This window comes from Salvelinus namaycush, chromosome 9 (genome assembly GCF_016432855.1).
Source record: "Salvelinus namaycush isolate Seneca chromosome 9, SaNama_1.0, whole genome shotgun sequence".
In the NCBI taxonomy this organism is placed as follows: Eukaryota; Metazoa; Chordata; class Actinopteri; order Salmoniformes; family Salmonidae; genus Salvelinus; species Salvelinus namaycush.
Window position 1 is genome coordinate 45737540 of NC_052315.1, and position 9986 is coordinate 45747525.

At 39.5% G+C, this 9986-nt stretch overlaps 1 long non-coding RNA gene across 1 annotated transcript; it reads right to left on the bottom strand.

The window, feature by feature from the left end:
• Nucleotides 1-52: 52 nt before the first annotated feature.
• LOC120054131 lies at nt 53-6995 on the bottom strand. Its single transcript, XR_005477568.1, has 3 exons — nt 6571-6995; nt 4527-4658; nt 53-247 (listed from the first exon to the last, which is right to left on the bottom strand). It is a non-coding gene; the product is annotated as an uncharacterized LOC120054131 (long non-coding RNA).
• Nucleotides 6996-9986: the final 2991 nt, after the last annotated feature.

Below are 9986 nucleotides of genomic sequence, written 5' to 3' on the forward strand. Positions count from 1 at the left end.
GGATGCAGCGGACTGCAAAGATATGTCCTGCCCACTCAGGGGTCTACAAGATGTTGAAGTTTGTCTTAAATGGAGGATATTGGTAGGCTGGGCAATGCCAAAATGTATTCCAATTATATAGGTCGACAGGCTCCAATCATAAAAAAAAACAGCTGTTGAGCTCAACTCTGTTTCTTCACACTGCAAAAGGCACTCGTTTGTGTTTGATAAAGATGTGGTGGGTACACCAACATTTTTGAGGCCATACCTGTAAGAGAGAAGGAATGGGACAGATTAGTTTACAACAATTACCCCAGCTCTGGTTTTGCAGGCAATAACTATCCAAAATACATTTTTCACGCTGTATAATAAAACTTAGCCAGCCACGTTGTTGTTACGTGGCTGATTGTTAGGCCATCTCAACACAACTTCCAACAAAAATTGCTATGGAGGAGGCAATTAGACATTTCAGTTAGATCAGATAGCATGTGGTTTCCAGAATTTCCATCGGTTCTCCATAGCAAGCTCTACCGGGGCACATTCAGCAAAAAACTAAAACCATATCAATGTAATGAGGGGGGAATCCCATCCCTCTTGTGGGTGAGCTATTCTGTGTCTGTCTCCCTCAGGCAGGAAAAGCAGAGCAAGCAAAAAAGGGAACTACAGTAGATGTGGGGGGGGGGGGGGGGGGGGGGGGCTTTATTCAAACAGCAAACTGTGTGACACTTTAGACCACAAGCAAACAGACAGCCAACCTGCCAGCCTGTCAAAAGCTAACCTTTCAGCATTACCTTTTAAAATGTCTCATCTTGTCACTATAGTCTCTGGAGTACCAGCACTTGTTAGATCATCAAAGTTGGGAAACATGAACGTTTTAGCTGTGCTGCAGATTCTATCAGAGTGAGTGTTTGCTTCAAACAGTATGGAAAGGTTTTATGCTGACAGGGCAATAGTTACACCATGGGGCACTAATACAGTGCCTTCAGAAAGTATTCATACCCCTTGACTTATTCCACATTTTGTTGTGTTCCAACCTGAATTCAAAATAGTTTAAATAATTTTTTCCCCGTCACCCATCTACACACAATACCCCATAATGACAAAGTAAAATACTTTATTTTTATTGTTAGCCAATTTATTAAATACAGAGATCTAATTTACATAACTATTCATACCCCTTTACTATGATGCTCCAAATTGAGCTCAGGTGCATCCAATTTCCTTTGATCATCCTTGAGATGTCTCTACAACTTGGAGTCCACTTGTGGCCAAATCAATTGTTTGATTTCGAAACACCTCTCTATAAGTTCCCACAGTTGACCGTGCATGTCAGAGCAGAAACTATGCCATGAAGTTCAAAGAACTGTCCATAAATTGAGTGTTTTCAATAATAGTGGTCTTCATCATTGGGAAATTGAAAAAATGCAAAACTACCCCGACTCTGCCTAGAGCTGTCTGACCAAACTGAGTAACCGGGCATGAAGGACCTTGGTCAAGGAGGTGACCAATAACCCAATGACCACTCTGACGGAACTACAGAGTTCCTTGGCTGAGATTGTAGTCCTTCTGGCATGTTCTCCAGTCTCTACAGCACTTCAACAATCTGGGCTTTATGGGAGAGGCCAGAAGAAGCCACTCCTGAGAAAAAAAAACACGATAGCACACCTTCAGTTTGCAAAAAGGCAAAGATTCTGTGGTCGGAGGAGACAAAAATGTAACTCTTTGGCCTGAATGCAAAGCACTATGTCTGGAGAAAACCAGGCACAGCTCATCATCCGTCTAACACCATACCTACCATGAAGCTGGCAGCATCATGCTATGTGGATGCTTGTCAGCAGCAGGGACTGGGAGACTGGTACAGCTTAAGGGAACAATGAGTAGAGAGAGACAAATACTGGCAAATCCTTCATGAGAACCTGCTTCAGAGAGCAAACGACCTTAGACTGGGGCAAAGAATTACATTCCAAATGGACAATGACCCCAAGCATACAGCCAAAGAAACGCTGGAATGGCTCCAGAACAAGAACGTAAAACTCCTTGAGTGGCCCAGCCAAAGGCCAGACTTGAATGCCATTTGAAAAATCACTGTCCACAGCTACTCCTGAACTAATTTAATAGAGCTTGAGAAAATCTGCAATGAAGAATCGGAGAAAAATCACCAAATCCAGATGTGCAAAGCTGACAGACATACCCAAGACGACGCAAAGCTGTAATCATCGTAAAAGGTGCTTCTACAAAGTATTGATTCAGGGGTGTGAATACTTATGCAATTGAGATATTTCTACATTTAATTTTCAATACAGTTTTAAAAATCATGTTTTCACTTTGTCATGGGTTATTAAACAATCTTGAATTCAGGCTACAACAAAATGTGGAATAAGGGGTATGAATACTTTCTGAAAGCACTGTATGCCATGTTCAGACAGACGAATGGGTGTGTCTTTCGTATTGAAATGGATTTAGTTTAGGGAGGGGCATGGTTAATCGAATATCCGAACAGACGTTAGTATTCAATTACCGTAAAACTACAAATAATTAAGCCCCAAGTCTCAAATAGCCACCTGTGTTTTAATAGCTGGGCAACGGAAAACATTATAGCAAATAAAACAGTCTAAATTAAATTGTTTACAAGCTTATCATAAATTATTTACGAGGTTAAATGTTTGATTTCTAACATTAAACAATTCAGTATTGACTTGAAAAAATTGTAAATCATCTGTTTTTGGTAAGAAACTACGAGCCATTGGCTGCTAACAGCTGAGAACTGATAGCTAACTGGCAAACACAAAAACAGAACAAGTTTGGGTGTACAGAACAATAGAAATAGTCCGATCACCCTTAGGAGACGAAAGTAAGAACTACCGAAATGCACAGTCAGAGAGGAGAATAAATATTTTGTAAAGAGGCATACTAAGACAAAAGCATTGTGAATGTGTGTAAATAACAATAAAGAAATGAAGAAACGTATTAAAATGCTGGAATTAAACAACTACGCAAATGAGCAAAACGTGTGTGCATTAAGGAAATAAGACACCTTGATGAACTAGATTCCTGTCTCTAATAAGTGCCTGTTGTGTTGAGCGATTTAAGCAAATAAACACTGGGGCTATTAATTGAAGATTTACGGTACTCGAGTTCATATATATATATATATATATACACACACACACCTACTCATTCAAGGGTTCTCTTTATTTTTACTATTTTCTGCATTGTAGAATAGTGAAGACATCAAAACATATCGAATCATGTAGTAACCAAAAAATTCTTAAATCAAAATATATTTCATATGATTCTTCAAAGTAGTCCAAATTTGAGATTTTTGGTTCCAATCGCTGTGTCTTTGTGAGACGCAGAGTAGGTGAACAGATGATCTCTGCATGTGTGGTTCCCACCGTGAAGCATGGGGGTGGCGTGATGGTGCTTTGCTGGTGACACTGTCTGTGTTTTATTTAGAATTCAAGGCACACTTAACCAGCATGGCTACCACAGCATGGCTACCACAGCATTCGGCAGCGATACGCCATCCCATCTGGTTTGCGCTTAGCAGGAGTATCATGTGTTCAACAGGACAATGACCCAGGATGTGTAAGGGCTATTTGACCAAGGAGAATGATGGAGTGCTGCATCAGATGACCTGGCATCCACAATCACCCGACCTCAACCCAATTGAGATGGTTTGGGATGAGTTGGACTGCAAAGTGAAGGAAATGCAGCCAGAAAGTGCTCAGCATATGTGGGAACTCCATAAAGACTGTTGGAAAAGCATTCCAGGTGAAGCTGGTTGAAAGAATGCCAAGAGTGTGCAAAGCTTTCATTAAGGCAAAGGGTGGCTACTTTGAAGAATATAAAATATATTTTGATTTGTTTAACAGTTTTTTGTTTACTACATGATTCCATGTGTGTTATTTCATAGTTTTGATGTCTTCACTATCATTCTACAATGTAGAAAATAGTAAAAATAAAGAAAAACCCTGGAATGAGTAGGTGTCCAAACTTTTGACTGGTACTGTATATATAGATGGCCTATTTTAACAATTGAAAGGCTTTTGTCTAAATTAAATTATCCTTGACATTTTTACCAACAAGTATACCCCATGACATTTGAAAGTCTTAATTGAGTAAAAACAACTTTTAAACGCAGTTTTTAATAATGGTGCATTGAGCTACTGCTGCACATTTAGCCCCCCAGGTTGCCCTGACATTAGTATGCCATTTCCCCCCCACTTCAAAAAGCAATTACAGGCACTCACCTAACAGTTTTCACAATACCTGACAGATGAATGCAAAACACTCACCCCAAAAACTTTTGTTACAGAATCAGTTATTATGGTGAAAATCTGACTTTTCATTCTGTATTGCTTTTAGCCAAACTACCGGAGAAAAGCAGCATGCCTGCTGTCTAGCATTTACATCAGCGGTCTCCAACAGGTTAATTGCGCACTACCAGTAGCTCGCTGAAAGTACATGCAATTTTCACATGTTCCACCGACAAAAATACTTGCCCCAAAACCTTCAATTAAATGTTAACTGCAAAGAAGGCTTACCTGGCAGAAGTATATCATGAATAAGTGTATCTATTATTTGTTATTTGCAAACGTTGCCATGAAATGAACAGCAGCAGTTGAGAACTGTCACTTGACCAGCAGAATAGACAGCACATTCTTCCCTCGCTAGATCTGCAACGTAAAAAGGGACAGAGGTGCAATTTAAATGATTCCAGATCTTCTGTGATTTACGCATCGACAAGGACTCAGAACATCACATTTTGTTGTTTCTTTAAGAGGGGCGGCAGGTAGCCTAGTGGTTAGAGCGTTGGACTAGTAACCGAAAGGTTGCTAGATCGAATCCCCGAAAAAAAATCTGTTGTTCTGCCCCTGAACAAGGCAGTTAACCTACTGTTCCTAGGCCACCATTGTAAATAAGAATTTGTCCTTGACTTCCCTAGTTAAATAAAATAAGAACAATTGTAATTTTTACTGAAACAATATTCTACAAGGAAAAATATAACACAATATAGAGTTGTTTATTAGCCACTATTTTATCAGGTATATTGACAGAAAACAGAGTGCACTTTTTCTTGTACACTAAGGACCCGGGGAAGAATTGCTAGGGAGAATAGGAGAAAAGAATGTGCCTATTTGAAAGGAGAAAATTATTAAAAATGAGTAGCTCACAGTAAGTAATTTTTTTTTTAAAGTAGCTCTCATGTTGGAAATGGTTGGAGACCCCTGACAAACATCATTCTGATTGCTCGATAGTCAGTAGCTATTTTATTTTGTATTTTGACAATCAGAAAATCCCCAAAAATGAATATGAATAATAACATAATATGAAATGCCCATCCCTACTTCAGTTCCTAATTTAAATTGTAAAAACGAACAGATAACAAAAAGCAGATTGCTAGTTGCATCACACATGAACTGAAATGATGTCATCCTACCAAAAGGAACACGACAAAATAAAATAAACTGATTACCCAATGAAAGGTTCACTTCACACTCAGGGGTACCCTGTGGTGATATAAATCAGAACAGCAAGGCTTAATTCTTTATCATTATTTACATAAACCTTGTCCAACACTTACTAGTTACCACACTAGCTAAGTACAAAAACAGAGTCAGCTGCAATGCCTTCTGTCCATACACGCAGTAGCTTGATTCCCCATCATTGGTAGGAGACCCTGGTCTAGTGTTGAATTACACTCCTCACCATTTCAGGATTGTAAAGTCTGCCTGCTGTAAGAGGCCACTAGTAACTAAGTCAAATCACTAGTGACTGACCTTTCTGTGTAAGTAATCAACAAATGGGTGGGGGTGCAAACTTGAGGGGTATGGGTGGTTGATAAGGCACCTGTTGACAACGTAGCTTTAAGTAATTTCAAATAAGTAGCTAACGTTAGTAGTGCCAAGGCAGAAATCCAATAGTATGTAAGTTATATAGCTAGCTAGGTAGTTAATGTTTTAACTAGCTATATGTCTGAGGGATAAAACATTGTTATTATAAGTTAGATGGCTGGTGAATGTAAGCGTTCATCTTGTCAGTTAACGTTATGTCACAACAAGAGGAAGGACATGACTGGGACTTCTCGTTACCCCCCGAGTGGATTACTACTCAGTGCAGTAACGTTACTGTTGCTATTCCACGAAATGTAGTTAGTTAACGTTAGCCATTCCATGACGTTGGCTAGCCAGCTAGTTGGTAGGCAATAATTAAATCACCCAAAATCAGATAATTAAAATGTACATACAATGTACATACAAACCAATGGACGAATCAAAAAGGCAACCCATGCTGACGAACAAACGTTTTGCTAACATTAACTATTGGCTAGCAACTAGTTAGCTAGTTTGACAGATTTGCTAACGTTAGCTAGCCAACGTCTACGTTAGGCATTGAAGTCAAACTATGAGTAAAATTAACAAGCTAGCTATTTACTAGTTACGAAATGCATTGGAATTCACACAAATGGCTTGATAATTTTAACGTTAGCATACATAAACGTTAGCTATCTTTATTAACAGTAGTTAGTGACAGAATACAGTTAGCAGGGCTTCTCTGAACATGCTAACGAGTTTAACAAGTACCCACACCATGCTCAGTCTGCCTGCAATGCTGCCATCTTGTTCTCCTGGACAACGAGGCTTTCGATAAACCCACCATCTCACACATTTTAAACTCCAAATAACTCACGTATTACACCATTAAATGAAACCAGTCTTCGTCCACAGCGTAGTCAACAACTGCCAGTTTCGCAAAAAAAGTGGCTCTTGTTTTCGTTTCAAGGGTAACGAAGCCCATATTTCTAAACTGGTCCCAACAAAGGTATCACAGAGAACGTACAGTTCCAGCACTTTGCTCGTTATTTCATCAAGTAGCACGAACTATGTTGGAAGCCAGCAGAAAAAAGTCTCCCCACTCCGTTGCGTGTGCAATTTTTGAGAGTCATAGAACAAGACCAGAGAAATCAACCATCGACACATTACGATCTGACTTCTGAGCATGATATCGTCAAAGCCGCTGGCCAAGTTCTTTTTGCATGGCCCGGTTCCCCATGGTAGCGGAGTTAACTGATTTTAGACCATTCCATTGGTCCTTAAGTGAAATCGCCATTCACCCGGGGCACCGGGCCAAGCAAAACGAACTGCACCAATTGTAATCTATAAAGAAAATAACATTTATGAAACATGATTTATAAAAAGAAAAAAATACAATTATGACAAATTTGAGCAAATATAAACAGTCCCCATAGCCTCAGTCACGTGATGTATTTCCTCAGTTACTAAAATCCAATTATAAATCAGGTTTACCAACCTAATTAGGACAGTAAAATCATTTTTTTTGACCAATGCATGGTCTACGGTCTGTTATAAACTGGGTGGTTCGTGCCCTGAATGCTGATTGGCTGAAAACGGTGGTATATTTAAGCATTAAGGCATCTCGGGGATTTGTGGTACATGGCCAATATACCACGACTAATGGCTGTACACAGGCAAGCTGCATTGCGTTGTGCTTTTATGAACAGCCGTGGTATATTGGCCATATACCACACCCCTCATGCTTATTGATTAATTATAGTATCAATTTCAAAATGAACTTTAGTTACCTCCAATATCTAATGCAATTAATGCAATTCAATTTAATCTATTTTCAACGGCAAGGTGACGACCCCACCACATAAAACATCATAAATAGGATTTGTTATTCAGTGCAAAATGCAACAAAAATTGATAAGGACATTTCTGCATTCTATCCATAGCTAATAATAATAATAGTAAAATAATAATAGGCTGTGTTATATTATGAGAAATTCTAAAATAACCCTCCCAGGCCCTCAGAATGCCCTTCTGTTTCAGCAATTGATAAAAAGAGAACACCTCTGTCATTTCCCCACAGCAATACATTAACCTTTTCCTAGATGATAGCGCTGGCCACTTTAATGTATGAATCAACTTGATTTGAATGTCTGTTTCAATATTGAGTATTGTTTCCCTCTGCTGTTAGATATGTGTATTGCATGCAACTCCAAATTGAAGGCTCTGCTAGTCCCAAAAGCATGGGGTTTAAAACAAGTGTATTTTTCAGCAAAGGAAATAAATATACACTACAAGTCAAAAGTTTGGACACACCTACTCATTCAAGGATTTTTCTTTATTTGTACTATTTTCTACATTGTAGAAATATATTTAGATTTTAAATATAAATATAAATATATTTTGTATTTGAGATTCTTCAAAGTAGCCACCCTTTGCCTTAATGACAGCTTTGCACACTCTTGGCATTCTCTCAACCAGCTTCATGAGGTAGTCACCTGGAATGCATTTCAATTAACAGGTGTGCCTTCTTAAAAGTTAATTTTGTGGAATTTCTTTCCTTCTTAATTCGTTTGAGTCAATCAGTTGTGTTGTGAAAAGGTAGAGGTGGTATACAGAAGATAGCCCTATTTGGTAAAAGACCAAGTACATATTATGGAAAGAACAGCTCAAATAAGCACAGAAAAACAAATGCCCATCATTACTTTAAGACATGAAGGTAAGTCAATCTGGAAGATTCGATGACTTTGAAAGTTTCTTCAAGTGTGGTCGCGAAAACCAAGCGCTATGATGAAACTGGCTCTCATGAGGACCTCCACAAGAAAGGAAGACCCAGAGTTACCTCTGCTGCAGAGGATAAGTTCATTAGAGTTACCAGCCTCAGAAATTGCAGTCCAAATACGTAAATGCTTCACAGAGTTCAAGTAACAGACACAACTCAATTGTCACACACCGTCTCTATTTCACCTGTCCTTGTTTCCACCCCCCTCCAGGTGTCGCCCATCTTCCCCTGTGTATTTATACCTGTGATTTCTGGTTGTCTGTGCCAGTTTTTGTTTGTCAAGTCAACCAGCGGTTTTGTCTCAGCTCCTGCTTTTCCCCAGTCTCTCTTTTTCCTCACCCTCGTGGTTTTGACCCTTGCCTGTCCTGACTGCTTGCCCCTGAGCCTGCCTGACATCCTGTACCCATACCTCACCTCTGAATTAACGAAATCTGCATGACCTGACCTTAACTGCTGTCCTGTACCTTTGCCCCACTACTCTGGATTATCAACCCCTGCCTGCCTTGACCTGTCGTTTGCCTGTTGCTGTAATAAACATTGTTACTTTGACACAATCTGTATCTGGGTCTTACCTTCAAACCTGATATCAACTGTTCAGAGGAGACTGGGTGAATCAGGCCTTCATGGTCGAATTGCTGCAAGGAAACCACTACTAAAGGACACCAATAATAAGAAGAGACTTGCTTGGGCCACGAAACATGAGCAATGGACATTAGAACGGAGGAAATCTGTCCTTTGGTTTGTTGAGTCCAAATTTGAGAATTTTGGTTCCAACCGTTGTGTCTTTGTGAGACGCAGAGTAGGTGAACGGATTATCTCCACATGTGTGGTTCCCAACGTGGAGGAGGAAGTGTGGGGGTGCTTTAATTGTGACACACGTGATTTATTATGAATTCAAAGCACACTTAACCAGCATGACTACCACAGCATTATGCAGCGATACGCCATCCCATCTGGTTTGCGCTTAGTAGGACTATCATTGGTTTTCAACAGGACAATGACCCAAAACACACATCCAGGCTGTGTAAGGGCTATTTGACCAAGGAGAGTGATGGAGTGCTGCATCGGATGACCTGGCCACCACAATCACCCGACCTCAACCCAATTTAAATGGTTTGGGATGAGTTCAACCGCAGAGTGAAGGAAAAGCAGCCAACAAGCACTCATGAAGCTGGTTGAGAGAATACCAAGAGTGTGCAAAGCTGTCAAGGCAAAGGGTGACTACATTGAAGAATCTCAAATTTAACATTTCTAATTTGTTTAACACTTTTTTTTTTGGTTACTACATGTTTCCATATGTGCTATTTCATAGTTTTGATGTCTACACTATTATTCTACAAATAGTAAATAAAGAAAATCCCTTGAATGACTAGGTTTGTCTAAACTTTTGACTATGTGCATACTATCATTTG